Source organism: Camelus dromedarius, chromosome 8 (assembly GCF_036321535.1).
Source record: "Camelus dromedarius isolate mCamDro1 chromosome 8, mCamDro1.pat, whole genome shotgun sequence".
Taxonomy (NCBI): Eukaryota; Metazoa; Chordata; class Mammalia; order Artiodactyla; family Camelidae; genus Camelus; species Camelus dromedarius.
The window spans coordinates 7,723,683-7,741,567 of NC_087443.1; the positions used below are offsets into that span (position 1 = coordinate 7,723,683).

At 44.4% G+C, this 17,885-nt stretch overlaps 1 non-coding gene across 1 annotated transcript; it reads right to left on the minus strand.

The window, feature by feature from the left end:
* Nucleotides 1-17,810: 17,810 nt before the first annotated feature.
* On the minus strand, nucleotides 17,811-17,885 carry TRNAA-UGC (transfer RNA alanine (anticodon UGC)). The gene has a single exon. It is a non-coding gene; the product is annotated as a tRNA-Ala (tRNA).

A 17,885-nucleotide genomic window follows, 5' to 3' on the forward strand; every position in this document is an offset into this window, starting at 1 on the left:
TTATGCATTCCTTCCTGCAAACCCCTTTCCATCCCATTCTTAAGGGTGAGAATTCTTGGCATGCTGAATACAGAGTACTCAAGTCAGGGGGCTCAAAATCAAGATTTAAGAAGAACATAAAAAGATTTTGGAATGATCAAAGCAGCATTAAAATGTAGAGACAGATTTCTTGTTAAAATATGACATACTTGGTATATCCTCTGCCCTCCTCATATGTCAATTCCTGCCTCGTAACACATAAACCTCAAATTTTTTTATAAAAATATTCTCACTCTCCTCAATGACACAGCTCAGGCTTTTCTCATTCATTAGTATTTAGTTTCAGAAAGACTGTTTTAATCTTTTTTTTTTTTCAATTTTAACTGATTCATTTCAGTGACAGATTTTACACTTATATTAAACAATAAGGTTTTTAATATGAAAGAAATGCCTTAAGTGAACCCCCCATTTAAATAAATAGCAGTTGTGTGAAATTGTGTGTGATACCATCCCGTATAAAATATGTGGACATAACAATTACAGACCATCTGTTAAACTGGCACCTTGCTTGTACAGGAATGAAATTTCAATTAAGTTTTATTATCAGGAAGTGTAAATGACAGATCCCACACGAAAGTCCACAGCCAGTAAACTGTCTCAGTGAAGAGTGGGGTGTCATACGGTTAATGATTTGGATCGAGTTGCCTGATTACATATTTTGTAAATAATGTGTTTGTTCACCAGCGCTTGGGAACAAGCACTGCTGGGAAGCATGGTGGCTGTTTTTTAAGTGATGCCCATACGGAAGGTAAATTAGAACAGTTGTGGGACACAGTCCAGAGTCATCCAGTTAATGTTGATTCACCACTTTAGCTGGAGAGGCTGAAATTAAATCATGGATGAGATAAAAGGATGATTCGAAACAGAGAAACAAACATCTTATCTCCAAAGTCTCTCATAAACTTCGATTTGCTTGAAGTCATGTATGCAACACCTGGCGGCCAGGTCGCACCTCCAAGGAGCTGGTGTCATGATCCAACTGTGGTTTAACTGTGGTTGGGTCATCCCAGAAGGCAGAGCAGCTGGCACTCTCAGCGAGTCTCAGGGCAAGGGTCTGGGCTATGGGTGGGAGAAGGAATGGATGTATGGTTTTTCAGCAGGGAAAGAAGTCTCATCACTCGTCAAACAAGGTCCTCATCTCCTAATCTGTTACCATTATGAAAGTCTGTTATGGCAGCAGATAGCCAAGAAAAAAGAAATCACACCAGAGTTCAACTTGTTCAAGCAGTAACTTGGATAAGTCGTCAAAAATAAGTCTAATTTTCATTCCCATAAAGTAAGCTAAAAATAATCTCAGGTCATTTCTCTTCAGTGCACTTCTGAAAAACATGTAATAAGTACAGCTCTCATGCATCATAGAAGGCATAACCCACAGCCGCGGACTCCTGGAAAGTTATTCAAGCTTTTCCAGGACTTTTGCTGAGTAATGTCTGTGTGATTCAGTAGCCAGAGTTCAGCACTGGACAGGATTTGCCAGAGGCATCTGCATGCTGGGTGGCTGTCCCCTCCGGGCCCAGATATGTCCACATTTCAAGGTTACTTAATGGATATCATTTCCCAGAAAATGAATTCTTCGGTGACTTTTACTGTTAATTCAGCTCTTCTAGCTCTTAGTGAAGAGTGGCTTTTTCTTTTTTTCTTTTTCTTTTTTCTCCTGGTGTTTTGAAAAAGGATGGGCAGATGACCAGAGCAAGGAAAGCAAACTTTTACTTGGATTGAGGCTAAGTCTACCCGTTTTTTGGAACTAAGGCCATGACTAGCACTGGGGTGCGCCAGACTAGCAGGGCAGGTGTCAAGACTGAAGATGAGTTTTGGCTAATTTTTAAGAATTTTTTTTTAATGGAGATGTAATTTACAAGGAGTGAAATGTACAGATCTTAAGTCTATGGTTCAATAACTTTTGACAAATGATACAGCCACGTAATTCACACCCCTTTCAATATATGGATCATTTCTATCACACCAGGAAGCTTGCTTCTGCCCTTCCCCAATCAGTCCCTCTGCTGACCCCTCCCAGGCAACCACTGGTCTGATTTTGATCACTGCAGATTTATTTTCCCTATTGTAGAATGTCATATAGATGGAATCACACAATATGCACTCTTTTGTGTGAGGTTTCTTTCATGAAGAAGGCACTCCTTCCAAGAAAGAGGTTTTAGGGATTAACCTATGTTGCACGTAGCACATACCAGTCAATCATTCTTTTTTTTTTTTTTTTTTTTTTTTGGATGAAGAGTATATTCTGTTGTATAAAAATACACCGACAGAGAGGTCATCTGCTTTTCTATTAATGGTTCTTGCTGTTTCTAGTTGGGAGCTATTATGAGTAAAGAAGCTATGAACACTCTTACATAAAATTTTTGTGGATATTTTGTGTCTCTTGGATTAATACCTAGGAGGGGGATTACTGGGTTGTGGGGTAGATGCATGCTTACCTTTCTAAGAAGCTTCCATTGTTCAAGGCGATTGTACCATGTTACATCCCACAGTTTCTCCTTATCGTCACCAACGTCTGATGTTATTTTTAGATTTTAGTCTGTCTAGTAAGTAGGCAGACGTTGAGTTACTTTCAACGCCCCAAACAACCACAGCAACAGTCTAAGAGATCTAAGGTCTAGAGACTGGAAATAAAGAACTTGGATTTGAAGTTTGCCCCAGCCCTTCAGAGGTCAAGGCCTTGAAAGCAAAGGCTGTGGAAGCAAAGACTTGGCTCATCAGAAGAGGTCTAGGCTTTCCATCCATATCAAGTCAGATGCCCAGAAGTCATTTCATACCCATTTTCCTCACTCTCCACCCTCTGCATCTCTCTGGACACCAGGCCCTATTAATTCTTCCTCTTTCATGTCTCCCTCTTCATTTTCAAATAATCCCTTCCCAGCTTTCATGCTTCATTTTGGTTTCCTGATCACCTGACCTATGCACTGAGAGTGATCCTTCTACAGTGCAGATCTCCTCATGACCCTTTCCTGCTTAACCTCCATCGCTGGCTCCTCATTTCCTATAAGATTAGAATAACAACACCTGAGATGTATTAAGGGATCACGATGTGCCAGGCAGTGTATTTTTATTCTGTTCTCATTTTATGTTGCTATGACAGCTCTTTGAAACAAGGATTCACGTTAGCCCAAAGTTCATATGATGAAACAAATGCTTAGAGAATGTGAGTATCTTTCCAGAGTCACAGATCAAACCGATGAGAATGAGAATCCAAACCAGATGCATTAGACTCCCAAACCTGTGACCTTAACCCATCTGGCACGATGAAGTAAAACTTCCAGGCAGCGGGTTCTGCTTCTGCTTCTGGAGGGCGGCGTGAGGGGCTCTGTGGGCCCACTCCCCAGGGAAGCAAGCAAAACTGGTGACAACTATTTTGTTTTAAACCAAGCCATTTAAAGTATCTGAAAATGTTCCTAAGAGCATACAATAAGGGAAGGAACATTTATTCAAGAAAATCTGCCAAAACTCGTGAGAAGAACAAGAGTTCATGGTATTTGAACAACATCCCACTTTTTCCCTCTCCCCTACCCCCAGTTAGCTCAGTTTGATAGAATCTTTACTAGGTTGTGGCCAAAAAGAGATGGCTCCTTCCCCCCCTCAGCTCCCAATCAAGGGTTACCTGCCACCAGGAGGGACAGGCTGTCAGCATTTGTCACCATCTCCAAGTCCAGGCTGAAAAGGCTAAATTCCTGGTGAGTGTGGCTAAGAGGCTGGGAGCCTCCTTCCTCCACGCAGTCCATGCTCAGAGAATGGATGCTCTATCAAGGGCAGGGCAAGTCAGAAATTCTGGGGTCCCGATTCCCTCACCCTACCTTGACACCAAAGGTCCACCCTTTATTATCTGATGTGCATTAGGAAGGGAAAGTAAAAAGACCAGAGCTGTCTCCCGGCCAGCATGCAGAGTAGGGACCCCGATGTTCTGTCCACGGGAAGAAGCAATCAATAAGAGAACTCTGAAGCTCTCCAAAGGAACTGACTTTACTTGAAACAGGGTGTGGGGAGTCCAAATCCAAGGGTGGTGTCGAAAACAAGAGCTCTTCTTAATTAAGGGCAGCTTAAAACTTGGCTTCGAGATCTGGGGGTGAGTTGTAGAGGTCACAGTGGCCGAAATAACAGTGATTTCACCCCCTCAAAAATCCCAAATTACCAAAAGAACAGGGTCTGACTGCCCTGGCTGAGTTTGCATCCTATGCCTTGGTCAGAATGGAGCAGAAATCTTTAACCAACAGGACTACATTCAGTGGGGCAGAAGGTGTTCTCTAAAGAAAAAATCTGGAAAAGGGACAGTGCATGGGAAAAAAGCAACAAAATACTCCAACAATCTAAGTTGAAGTGACTGGGTTAGAAAGGGGCAACCCTCGGAGGGATGTCTTCGAGCATCTAGCAGAAGAAATAGTGACGGCAGGATATAATCAGTGTTTCTTTCTGTCATTCAGAGACACTGCACAGCTGTTCTGTGCCATGCATTGACTCAAAAACGCAAGTGTGGAATGGTAGCCCCTTCTGGTTTGAAGTCATACTTGTAAGGCAAAAACTGTGACATGCTGCAATTTTCCCTTTGGCTATTTTGTCTAAAGACCTGTTACTTTTCCTAGTGAAACTGATGAAGGTTTTTAATGTTTCAGATACGGGTGAATGTGAATTCTAGCTGTCTCAGCCCAAACGCATTTCTGGAGGACGCTAAAATTCTATGACCGGGATCTAAGAAGTTATTAAAACCTGCATTTTATTTTTAGTGCCTATTATTCATTTTCTTTCTTTCTTCCTTCCTTTTTTTTTTGTTTGTTTGTTTGTTTGTTTGTTTGGATGGGGAGGTCATTAGGTTTACTTATTTATTTATACTGAGGATTGAACCCAGGATCTCATGCATGCACATGCTCTGCTACTGAGCTACACCCTCCACCTTCCTTCCTTCCTCCCTCCCCCCCTCTGTCTTTTTCTCTTTCTCTTTCTTTCAACAAATATTTTCCCCATATTTGGTAAAGAAAACCAGTATTATGCAGCAGTCAATTGCCCAGAAATCCTTCAGCCTCAGAGGCAGAAAGGAGGCGTGCGTGTGCAGTGAATGGGACTGGGGACTTCTTACTAGAATCACAGTAGACAGAGAGGAAGAGAATTGTCCCTAGCCGTGGTTGCCAGGGGCGCTCCAGAGAGCAGCAGGGTTGAGGACAGGTTATCTCCAGGAATGCTCTTGGCCGCTCTTTATCGGCAGGCAGGAGAAAATTTCTTTCTGCAAGTGTTTGAGGCTATTGAAAGTTATAAAAGAGCCCTGGGTGAGGAGAAATGCTCTGTGGATCAGCTAAAAGCAGTGGCGACCCTGAGAAATTGTGAATTAATTTGGGGGAGCCATTTTGAAGCGAAATATTTTAAAATGACAGAAAGTGAATGAGAGTGAAATAGCAAATATTAGAGTATAATAGAGAACTGTGAATTGAGCTATAAGATTTTTATTTTAATTGATATATAATTGGATATACAATTTAGAATGTAATGATTACTATACTCTATTGAATTTGCAAGCCCGGTCTCAGATTGGAAGTGCAGGCATGGACTGTTTAGTCAATACCAAAAATTTGAACAATTGTACCCAAATTGCACAGGGATTTACTAGAAAAATGCTGGAGGATTGTGATTCTCTAATTTTCTGCTTTTGTTCTATTGGGATGGATTTGAGGATGTTTGCCAACATCGTCAGAGATCACTCGTCACGGCACTGGGAGAGGGTGATTATACTGGAGTGTGAATGTGGCGGCTGTTACGGGTCAGCAGGCTGCCCCAGCGGCAACTGCACCTGTGAATCCTCATTCTGGAAGGATTCCCTAAGGCAGGGCTTGCAAATTCCACTGCAGGTTAGAATCACCTGGGGAGCTTTTACAGCTATCAATGCCTGGGGCCCACTCTACACCAATTAAGTAGGATCTTTGGGGATGGGGACCAGGCATAGCTATTTTCTCAGACCTCTCTAGGTTATTGCAATTTACAGAAAGAGTTGAGAACCATTGCCCTTGGGAGAAGCAGAACAGCACGTGAAATTGCCTGCAGAACTGACTGTGACAAAAGAACACAGATGAGGCTAGTGGAAGAGGGGGCAGAAAAAATACATACAAGAGAAAAGGACATGATAGGTTTCTGACTGAAGAGACAAAGAATGCTCACATTTTGTCCAAAGTATGGGAAAGAGCTGGAGCATTGCTTTTTCCTACACCCCAAAGCCCAGAGACACAGCAAATGCTGTGAGCTGGAATGTTTCTGAAATTCACTGAGCAGAGGGGATCCCTAAGAAACCTTACACCACAGTGGACCAATGGTTCCTTCCAACAAAGATCTTGAGAGCCTTGTTAACTTCAAAGAGTTTGAACAAATCCAAAAAGATAAGATGAGCTTTGAAGAATCAGGATTTGTCCCCAGGGTAGCAGTGGCTACCAGGTAGGGCAGACCACGTTCTTCCTGTAGGAGGTGAGGAGGACGGTGGAGACAACTTCAGCAAGGAAAACATTAGCAACAGAACAGATTCCAGCAGCTGCCACCTTTAAAAGGCATTTATGAATCCAACGTGGCATTCCAGTTAGGGTTGCCAGTTAAATCACAGGACACCCAGATCAATTTGAACTTGACATGAGCAATGAAGGACTTTTTAGAATTGCATGTGACATCAAATTGCATGATTTTACTATATCAAATTTAACCGAGCATCCTCTACTTTTATTTGCTGTGTCTGGCAACTCTTATTCCCAGTGACTTGCTAGTAATATTTTCTAAAATGCTAGTTTGGGAAGTGGGAAGTGGCTGTGTAGTGGAACCAGACCCAGCTGGGCACCTAGATGCATGGAGCCAGCTAAGCACACTGGTGGTCTGATGGGAAAGAAAGAACATCCAGTAGGACAGCCACCAGGTCTCCCTGTAAGCACCAGATTCAAATGGTTTCCAGAAGAGATGCTGGGGTTTCCTGATAAGAAGTGCTCCTACAGGGAAGGTGCTCAGGTGTCCAGTACTAGCAGTTTCCTGGTTGGGAGTCAGTACATAGGACTGTCAAAAGGCTGCAAGCTCTGGTCCCAGGAGAAGCCCTAACAGGATCCAAGTAGAGACCCAGAACTCGCTATGTACTGAAATCCTGGACCTAAAAGTGAGGATAAGAGAGAAGCTTGGTTTGTGCAACTGGGGCATCACAACATCAAACTAGCAGCAAACAGCAATAAACACGTGCACACACATCACTGCCTACCTGGCTTCCTATAACTGTCTCTCTAAATACCTGTCTATCTAGCATCTACTCTCATCTGTCTCTCTACCTGTCATCTATTTTTCTAACTAACCTATCTATCTATCTATCAATCTATCTATCTATCTATCTATCTATCTATCTATCTATCTATCTATCTATCTACCTACCTACCTATCTATCCATCCATCCATCCATCTGTCTGTCTATCCAGCCAGCCAGCCAGCCATCATCCATCTATCTATCTATCTATCTATCTGTCCATCTATCTACCTACCTACCTATCTATCCATCCATCCATCCATCTGTCTGTCTAGCCAGCCAGCCAGCCAGCCATCATCCATCTATCTATCTATCTATCTATCTATCTATCTATCTATCTATCTATCTATCTATCATCTTAGAATATCACCTTAGGAAACTGGCCTAATGCTTCCCACCTTAGACCAAAATTGACTCTGAGGACAAAGCCCATGGCGGAGCCTGCTGGTGAGGAAGTCCTGGCTCCAGCCACAGGAGTGGGAATAGTCACAAAGTCTTGGGATGGAGACCCCAGTTTAAGCCGTCAGTACCTCTACAGGGTTTGTGGGCATCTCCACAAAGCAGGCCGGATAAAAATGGCATGATCCCTGTTTGGCAGTTAACACAGTGGCAAATCAATATCTTGTTTCTCCCCTGCTAGCCCCTGAAATGCAAAAATAACCATATCTGGAATCCTGACTGCTCAGTCTCATTCTAGCAGTGATGGGTGAAACACTGTGCAGAGCTGGGTCTGTGCATGATGGTGCAGGGTTGATTCCACTTAAAGGAGCCAGAGAATATAGTCAAATGTTCAACCAGGAAGTGTTCTATTTAGGAATGCCATTCCTCCAAAAAGCCTGATCCTCATTTAACTTACAAGTGTTTAACGTGTAAGATTTCCAGTAGCCTGAGAATTCTGCGCTCCCCGCACTGAGGGCAGATTCCAGTCATCCGCCACACCTGCAGAGGTGTTGGAAGCCTGACCCTCACAAATGGTGGAGAGTGGATTCTAATAACAGTGTATGATCTTTTTAACTTCCAACTGAGGCTGTTAAAGCAAAACTTCCTTCTGGTTCTAAGCAGCTGGGACAGACCTGAGGGTCCAGGATTTGCTAAGTTCTGTATAAAAGAAAGCAGAGTCATGAGCATTGAGGAATCAAGCTCGGGGTCTCTAAAATCTGTAGGATCCATTAATGGCGTTTAAGTTGCGTCAGCATCACTCGCTTAAACTCATCATTCCGATACAAATGATCGCTTTGAATGGTCAGCTAAGTTAATGGCTTGGTGTAAAGATAGATCAATCAATGTACTGATTGTTTTCTACCCAGTGAAATGTCTTGAAGAGGGTGTTTGGCTCCCATCCAGGTTCAGCCTTTGAAATGGAATATAAGTGTTGATGGTGTTAGAACTCACCAGCAACTTTTGATACCTTTGACCTCTAATGAGGTAGTTAAAGTAAGAGATCCATTGGAGGTGTGCTCCAAGAGGGGACAAATTTTTTCTAACACAGTTCTTATCTTTCAGAATGGCACAGTTCCGTTCTTTTTATAATTGATAAGAATTAAATCCGTAATTTAAAAGAATTAAATATAAAGAATAGATAAGAATTAAATAAAAATTATAAAAATTAATTTTTAGTAACTAATAAGAATTAAATAAGAATAAGAAGCATATGTTCTTAATTTAATAAGAATTAAAGAAGAGCCCTGGCCAGCACTGGGGAAGGGGTGCCATTGAGGTCAGACAGAGTCATTGAAATCTTCCACTCTGATTTAAATTTCTGAAGTTTTATTCTGGGTAGAGCTCCACTTCCTTGAGTAAGAGTTTCAGAAAGTCTGGGCAGCACAAGATCGATGAAAGGTGACTTGTAATCTGGGCAAAGATGACCTTAGAATTTCAAGAGAGAATCTTCGAGTTCCCTCACTCTTTCTCTCCCTTTATGTCTACACCCAACACAAATCTACAGAGCGTCTGTACCCCTTTCATAGTTGTACCAGAAAAGCAAATCCTGGCAACATAAGAAAACACCTTGCTAGTTTACTGTGAGTATCCATCATTGTATAAACCAATTTAATAGGGTACGATAGTTGCCAAGTTGTCTGATGGCCAGATTTTCTCAGCATTTCCCATCTGCTCACACAATAGCCCAAAGATGTTTGCTTTCCTGGACACAGACTGCTTTAAAACTGCCTGGAGGAGTCTGCTCACCCAAGCTGTTTTAATAAGGTTAAGTATATAAAATATTCATCTCACAGAATATATGCCCATATGCTATCATATCATTAGTCACAAACAAGGACATTTAATTATTCTGGTCTCCAAGGTCCATTGTTACAGCCTGAATACCAGGGACTCCATGAATCAGGCCATCTTCTTCATCTATGACAACATTTTCCACCGAGTGCACAGGGCTTTTCCATGTTGTCAGGTCCATCTTGTAGACAGTTATTCCTTGTTGTCAACCATTGCGACATAACTTGGAGGCAGATAGCTGCTGGCATTCCACATAATATCCTTAACCATCTCCTTTTAGGCTCTCATATGTTCTTAAACACTCCTACTGGAGATTGAAATTCTGTTCATCTTCATCGAGGGCCAGGAAGGAAGTTGTTTTTAAATATCTACAATAAAAAGACCACACAGTGTTGACTGGAAGCCTACTTCCCACTATTTCTAGACTCAAAAGTTCTAGCCCTCCTACAGCTTAGCCAACAAGCGGAAACCACATTCTGTATGGGGGAGGCTGGGGAAGAGCCATGGAGCTACTGAAAGGACACGTCGTAACCTTTCTCTCTTCTTTCCCTGTTGAAAATCACCACTCAGGCTTGGCACTTCGTGGAGCGAGAGTGGGTGAATGCATCATTAAGATTACATTTTCCCGGAAGTAGAATGGTTTGTACTTCCTGTTCACAGTATTTTTAATCAGGATACACACTGAATAGTACATGTGTCATCCTACTGCAGACACTTGTTTAGATGCACGTCTGTATTTCTGTTCATACATATATACATCAAAGGATATCTGCTTAACATTAAAAGTGTTCTCTCTAGGTGGTATAATTATAGGGGAATTTTATTTCATTCGATTTGCTTTTTGGTAGTTTAAAATTTGTAGAGAATTATGTTTTATTTGTGTAATAATTTTAGGAATGTTAAAACAACCCATTCTAAACTGAAAGCGGGACCTCTACGTGAGCATAAATGACATAGGCCTGGGTGTTTGATGTGTGTGCGTGCTCAGTTTTCCTTCATGGTCTGGCATCCGTCCTGTTGTGCAGGTGAGGAAACTGGCACAGGGACTGTCATGGCGACTCACTGACCTCTGGCGGGGGCAGGGTTTCAGTCGATCCTAAAAACTGCAGCTCTTTCCACTCTGCCCCTCTGCATTACGGTTCCCGGTCTCTAGAGAAAATTAGGCAGATCCATACGACACAGACAACCTGCCAGTCACCCGTCCCCACTGTCTCTCTACTGCCTTCCCACCATGATTGCTCCTGATCCTGGGAAGTAAATGCCCCGAAAATCTTTATGAGGTTATCTTTTCATTACTCTTTTCATTGCAAACCCACTCAGTTAATAAGCTTATTTAGGGCTTTTGGTGACAATCCTGTGCATATAACACTGAGGTTCTGACTTATGCCATAGTACTGCGTGTGTTAACTAGCTTACAATCTGAGTCCAAAGAACCTTTGGGCAAGTTGAAAAACCTTGACAGGAAACCACTGACAGCCCCTCGGATTCTCCTTTCCTGGCAATGGTTGACCACACGTGGAACGAAGAAGTAGGGGATGAATCTGTGATCTACCTTCTAATCAGTCGTCTTACTTTGACTTGATTCACCCTGATGTGGAGCTTGGCCTGGAAGGTGCTTTCCAGCCAGGCCGGGCCAGCCTCCCATGAAACAGCCTTGCCAGGCAGTCACCATTAGTGGGGGCCCCATTAGTGACGGAGACGGAGGCAAGTCGGGGAACTCGCAGTAGGGTCAGGATTCCTGCCTTCTATCGACCTGCATCTTCTTCCCGGCAACCACGCTGAAGGTGGACAGAAGACGACTTCTCAAATCTTAGAAAACTGTGATTGGGTCTCCCGCTAATCCTGTCTCTTCTCCAGGCTAAACTTGTAGTTTCTCTGAACCTGTCTAAGCAAATTATTGTTGAGTGCCTACTACGTGTTCCCCTGGCGTATCCCTTCCTGCACATCCCTACGGGGAGCGTATAATGGTTTCCAGACCCCTCTCCATCCTTGCCACTGTCTTTCAGTCGTAGGATAATTTGACAAAAGTCTCTTCATGCAAGATGCCTGGAATGTAAAGTTAACCAAGAACATGGTGTTTCCTGTCTTAAAAGTTTTAAGTAGTAGTTTTTATGTCCAATCTTTTATTAATTTTGGTGAGAACATCACTATATCTTTTTTATTTCACTTTTACTGCTAAGAGGTACCAAGCATCCAGTAGCCAGCCGCTTTAGGGTTTGTATAAATCAGACCTATCCAAACACAACACAGACACTCGTACTTGCGGTTTCTTATTTAAAAAAACAAAACAAATTTTACCGTTGAACTAACAATACTTTTATAATGAACACATAAAATGAATATTAAATATCTAATCGAGTTAAAAAAAAAAAAAAAACAAAGTTAACCACGAAGGTTTTAATCTCATCTGTTTCCCCTTAAGTCTTATCTGAAGATACCAGTCTGGAGTGTATCCTTTCACGACTATGTGTATGGAAATTTCTCTGGTCTCTGCTTGTCTGTCTCTCTCTCAATAACTATCAATTGTCCCATCCTGTACAATATGAAACTCCCAGTTCATTTTAGCTCTTGTTTTGAGTCTTTCAACGAGATTATATAGCTTGATTTCATGGGTCCTGTTTCTTTCTCGCTAAATGTTAAAATTATGTTTAAAATTAAAAACAATCTTCGAAGATTTGATTCAGTTCTAACAGTCTAGACACTCTATTCTTTAGACTAGTGCTTCTCAAACCATCTTCATCTAAATTGCATGGTAAAAATACTTAGCAAAGTGCAGAGTCCTGAGCTCCCCCAAACCCGAATCAGAATCTCTAATTGCACACCAGAAAGCCCCATGCGAATGAATTCCTAGAGCTGGTGCCTGCATACACAGCAAGGCTGATGACACTGCTCTGCACACTTCACCTAAACAGGACCAAACATGCAGTCCCTCCCTGGCCCGTCTGATTCAGGCAGAACAGATCAGGCTCTGGTACCTTCTCCCAGCCTGAATTCTTCCACTAGCCCATACTACAGTCTTAAACCATGATCGGTGATGTGGAGGCCAGCATCTTGCAAGATCCATCTTTACAATGACCCGAGAGAGCTAAGCCTCTCATCGTTTGCTCTGGCAAGGCCGAAAAGTATTTTGCTTCTTGCAGTGTTTCAGCTGTCATCTCATCGAGTGGAAGTGCCAAGCCTAAGGGTAAAGAGACGATTAAGTTAGGGTGAGCGCCAAAAACTTGCAGGCAGGCAGACCAGTAATGCCCTCAGGCTGCTTACCAGGGATGCTCACTGTGCGCTAAGAAATAATCATCCTGAGCCAGGAGAGCTGTGGTTTCTCCCTGACGCTCCCTGACGTGAGTGTTTTACTGCAACGCTGTGACCCAATAGTGTTCCATCACAAGGAATGGGAGGGACCATTTCCCTTCAACCAGGCACTAGGAGCGGATGCGCTGAAGCCCTGGGCATTCAGTGTTTGTCTCCGGACTCGAGTTTCAGCGTGGACAAGCTTCAACAATTCTTGGTATCAATGGCAGGGGCCAATTAGCAAGAGGAAAATCACTCCATCCCTGGCCTGGCGCAAAAATCAAGACAAGCATGTTCCAACCAGAAAGAGAGATTGTTTGCTGAGAAAAATTCATGCTTGGTAGGGCTCACCATGCCCAGTGGAGCCATGGTGGCCATTTTCAATATGTTTCACTATGTAGTTTACGGTTGTTATTGTACAAAATGACAACTGTCTCCTACCCATCGGCAAGGCTCCCAGATGGTCCAGCTGGAGTTCAGTGAGCGTGTTTTGCCTCCCGGGAGTGGCCAGCACTGTGGCCCTTCCATCCCGCACATCAGCCAGACTGAGGGGGCCCCTGTTCCTACAAGGACCAGAGGAAACTGGATCACAAAGGCACGTTAAGTGTGTCTGTTCATCTGCTCGAAACTCCATTCATTGTGGCAGACCCCGTAGCCTTGTGCTGTTTCTTGTCTTGTTTTGGGTGTTCATATTTTTGTTTCTTTCTTTTCTTTTTTAAACTATGCTGTTGTGGTGGTTTTGCCATGTGTCAACTTGGCGAGGCTCAACTGCATGTCCCAGGATGTGAGAGGCTGGGCTGTAGAACACCCTCTCTCATGAGAGGTGGGGGAGGGGGCAGCAAGCTTCTGGTAGTCCCCACCTACCTTCTCCCAGCTGTCCCATCAAGCACGCAGCTAGTGCTGTGAAGGAACTTTGCAGGTGTCATTAAAGTCTTTAATCAATTGACTCTAAGTCAGGGAAATTATCCTGGGTGGGCCTTACTTCATCAGTTGGAGAGCTTCCTCCCTTAGGACAGTGTCAGCCCAGGCCCTTGGGGTACCAGCTGCTCCTGAGCTTCCCTTCCTGATGGCCTGTCCTAACACACTTTGGATCTGCTTTACCAGCCCAAACAGTTGTATAAGCCAATCCTTGTAATAGATCCACCCATCCCTTTGTCTGTCTGTACATCTGTCTGACTAACATCTACCATCTATCTTTTCATCTATCTATCTACCTATCTACCTATCTATCTATTCTACTGGATTTTCCTCTGGTCAGACCCTGGCTGATACAACTGCCAACTCTTTAAGGTCAAGAACTATGCTTTTTTTTTTTTCTAATTCACCATAGCACATAACACAGCACTCTAAATAAATACCTGGCACATTCAAGATTTACTCTTAGATTTTTAAATTAAATATAGTTACCATGTGATTTTTGTTTCATCAGATACGTATGTGCTTAATAACTCTCTGAGATCCAGTCACTGTATCTGTATTTACTGAGCACCTGACCAAGGAATAGAAGTGTGTGCATACCAGACGAGAGATAAAGCCGGGTTCAGCTTTAGGACCGCTTCCAGGCTAAAGCAGACCCCATGCCTCCCTGGGTCACTGTCAAGCTGGGTTCAGTGAAGGTGACAGGAACACAGAATTGAGGTTGCTTGGCCTGGTCTATTGGCATTCATCCGATGTCCGATTTATCATTCACTCAATTTTCCAGTCGTTGTGGCATAAAATGCAAACCTACCCATGCAGAAATACCCATTGAATTCAATAAATCTTAAAATATTTGATCCACTCGGGCCATCACCTATCATTAGTACGATAGATAAGTCAGGGTATTTGCAAGTGAGGGCGTTATATCACATATTTAAAAATACCGAGAGAAGCTCTTATCTGTCAGGAATGCATTGTGAGTTATAACTTCTATGGAAAGAGGCCGATGTGTTCAACGGAGATTGAAGAAAGAAGCCTAAATTTGAGGGGAGGGCTGACAAAACAGCCAGGAAGTCATCCGATCTCATTTCGGGAGTTCAGGCACCGTGCCTGGCATGGCGCTCTGCAGGACCGAGCGGCCTCTGAACCTCTGAGAAAATAGCCAGGCTGCTGCACATGCCTGCTGGACCTGGGCACTGGAGGGGAGAGTCTTGGTCTCATCTCCCTGCATACGTAAAGGGAGGGCTCATTTCAGCGGCGGCTGGCCATGCTCAGGGTCATTGTTCCTAGACCAGTGAGATGAGGTTGGCAGAGGTTTTAGCCCCTTATGGACAAAGGTGCCGCACACAGATAGAGGCGTGGGTTAGCAACCACAGGGCACCGATCCCTGCTTTTCAGATCCCGTTGGACTAACTCATTCAATATCATGATGTAACTGCTGGCTCCCAGTCAGAAGACACAGATCCCGGTTAACACAGCTTAATAAGCTAATTTCCTGTTATGATATGATCTTCGAAATGAGTTTTTAATGATTACTTTTACAAAGCATCTACAGATGTTCAGCCAATCACACTGGCCCATTAGCTGAGCAATCCCAGACTGGGATGATGATGGTGACGATGGTGATGATAATTACTATTTAGCTGGAGGAGATAATGCCTTCCTCACCAGCTAGAGACCATGTCAACAGGAAATTCTTCTGAATGTATTTAAGCACAAAGTTTTCTTTTCTTCCCTTCCTCCTCTCCTGGCTTAAGCTAGAATCATTAAACATCCAGAGAATACTACCTCCTCTATGCCACATTAGTCACTGCGTCCTCAAATCATTTCTCTCCAGACTGGAGGGCGTGTGGTCCTGTGGGTTCAGACACCTCCCTGGGCCATTACCCTGGAGGCAAACCCGACCTGTTCAGTTGGAGGTGAGTGCTCCAACCTGGGGAGGCTGGCCTCGGCTCTGCGGTATCTCTATGGATACGTAGAGAGGGGGAGATGGTCAAGGATGATACCCCATCTCTCACGAGACAAGACATTCGTTCATTTGCTCATCCTTCTGTTCCTTTGATGGCTCTGAAAGGATAGAGGGCTGAAAAAGCAAGTGTGCCGCAGAGGGGTGGGGGGCTCCAGGCACATGCACAGCCATCCCTGGGGAAGACAGCACAGCGAGGAAAGCCCACTGGAGAGTGAGGCCTGAGGCTTTGCCTCCCGAGGCCACTGCTGCAACCATTTCTGAAAACCAGCAGATGTCTGCTGAGATTTTAGATGTCAGTATGCTGCTGACACAATTCAGGGGTTGGGGAGGGAGGGAAATTGCAATAACTGCTCATGGAGTTTAGTCCACAGGGTGCAGACGGGCAGCTTGTGGGCTAGATGTGACCCATGGATGTGTTTACGTTTTCTTTCCCCTACAAAGTTGGACCACATTGTGTGTTTTTTTTAATAGTCAATTTTGCATCCTCATTTCAAAACAGATGTCACATAACATTTGCAAATTCCAACTTCTCTTGAAGAATCAGGGAGCCTGGGCCCCGAGAACCACCGTTCCCACCAGCAGCAGCCCACGGGCGAGCACCAAGCTGCAGCCGCCTTTTCTATGGGCTGCGATTCTCCAGGGTGCAAATCCCACTGCTCTGACTTGTCTCCGCGACGTGGAGACAAGGGCCACCAGATGTATAATCGTCCGTGTTTAACATGCAAACAGGGAGGCTGAAAGAACACGACCAAAGGCGCTTTTATGAAACAAATGGGACTTTTCCATCCATAACAAATAATAGAAATAGTAATAAATGATGTGAGTTTACACATTTGTGCTCCCTCCCCGGCCTCGTTGGTATTGGAGTCTGTGAACCATATTTTTAATTAGTTCTGGGGACTTCTTGAGCTGTCTGGGGAAGGGCAAGTTTCTTGGCTCATAAAAAAAGGGGGGGGGGTGGCTTCTGGAATGGAGGAGGAGGTAAGGTGACCAATTGTCCTGGTTTTCCCGGATCTGAGGGGTTTCCTCAGGTGTGGAACTTTCAGTGCTAAAGCCAGGAAAGCTCCAAGTCAACAGTCACCCTAGAAGGAGGCAAAGGTGGTCCGGGATCACCAGCTGAGCCCCAGCATCCTCACAGCTTCGCCAGAGACAACCCCGGGCCACCGCCCTTTTCACTCTCCTGCCTAGAAATGCCTGGTTCCAGGGACCCCGTGATGGCTTTCATCACTGAGGACTACACACAAAGGACACCGGTGAGCCCCCCTCCCGCTCTGCTCCTGGACCAGGCCTGGCTGTGGGTTTAGTCTTAGGATTCCTTTGAGAAACTCCCAAATTGCTAGTCGATTTAGTTTGCCTCTAGCGCAGGACCTCACTCCAGTCTCTCTGCCCTGGAGAAAGAAGGGCTGGGATCCCTTTGATGGGCCCCCTGGGACCCGGAGGGGACAGCGATGACACAAAAGTAAGTTGCTTGGCCTGGCATTCCTCTGGTTTCCAGTTTAGATGGTGCGGCTTGGGTACCCCCTGAAGTCGTCTTCAAGAGAAAGTTACTAGTTGCCCTGCAGGAGGAGCGAGGGCAGCGCCACCTCTGCTCGGGTCCCCTTTCTCCGTCGTAGGCTGATGCCCCTGGCCTCCTGCAGCCGATCCCCGACCTCCCCCATTTCAGCTCAGCTCAGCACTTACCTCCCTCGAGATTCTTTTCTCGTCTGGCTCCACCTGGCTCTGTCACCGCCATCAGTCCTGCGTCCCCCGGGTCCCCATGTCCCCATGACCCAGCTCTGTACGACCCAGCTCTGTACGTGATTCAGATTTCACTCGTTTGGAATTCCTGATCATTCCATCTGGGCTGAGCAGAGTTTTATGCTGGCTTATATTTTATGAAGGAAGCTTTTCACAAAACAGATGAATACTGACAACAAAATTACATGGACATTTAGTTTAATAAAGACGACAATCTGCCGAAAGGCTATCTGTGCTCTGGGCCAACAGATGGAGAGTCTGGCCCACAATCCGTGCTGGCCTCCTCTCTTTCCTCCTTTTTTTTGGGTTGTTGTTGTTTTTGTTTTTTGTTGGGGGTGGGCAATTAGGTTTATTTATTTATTGTAATGGAGGAGGTGCTGGGGATTGAACCCAGGACCTCGTGCATGCAAAGCACACGCTCTGCCACTGAGCTACACACCCTCC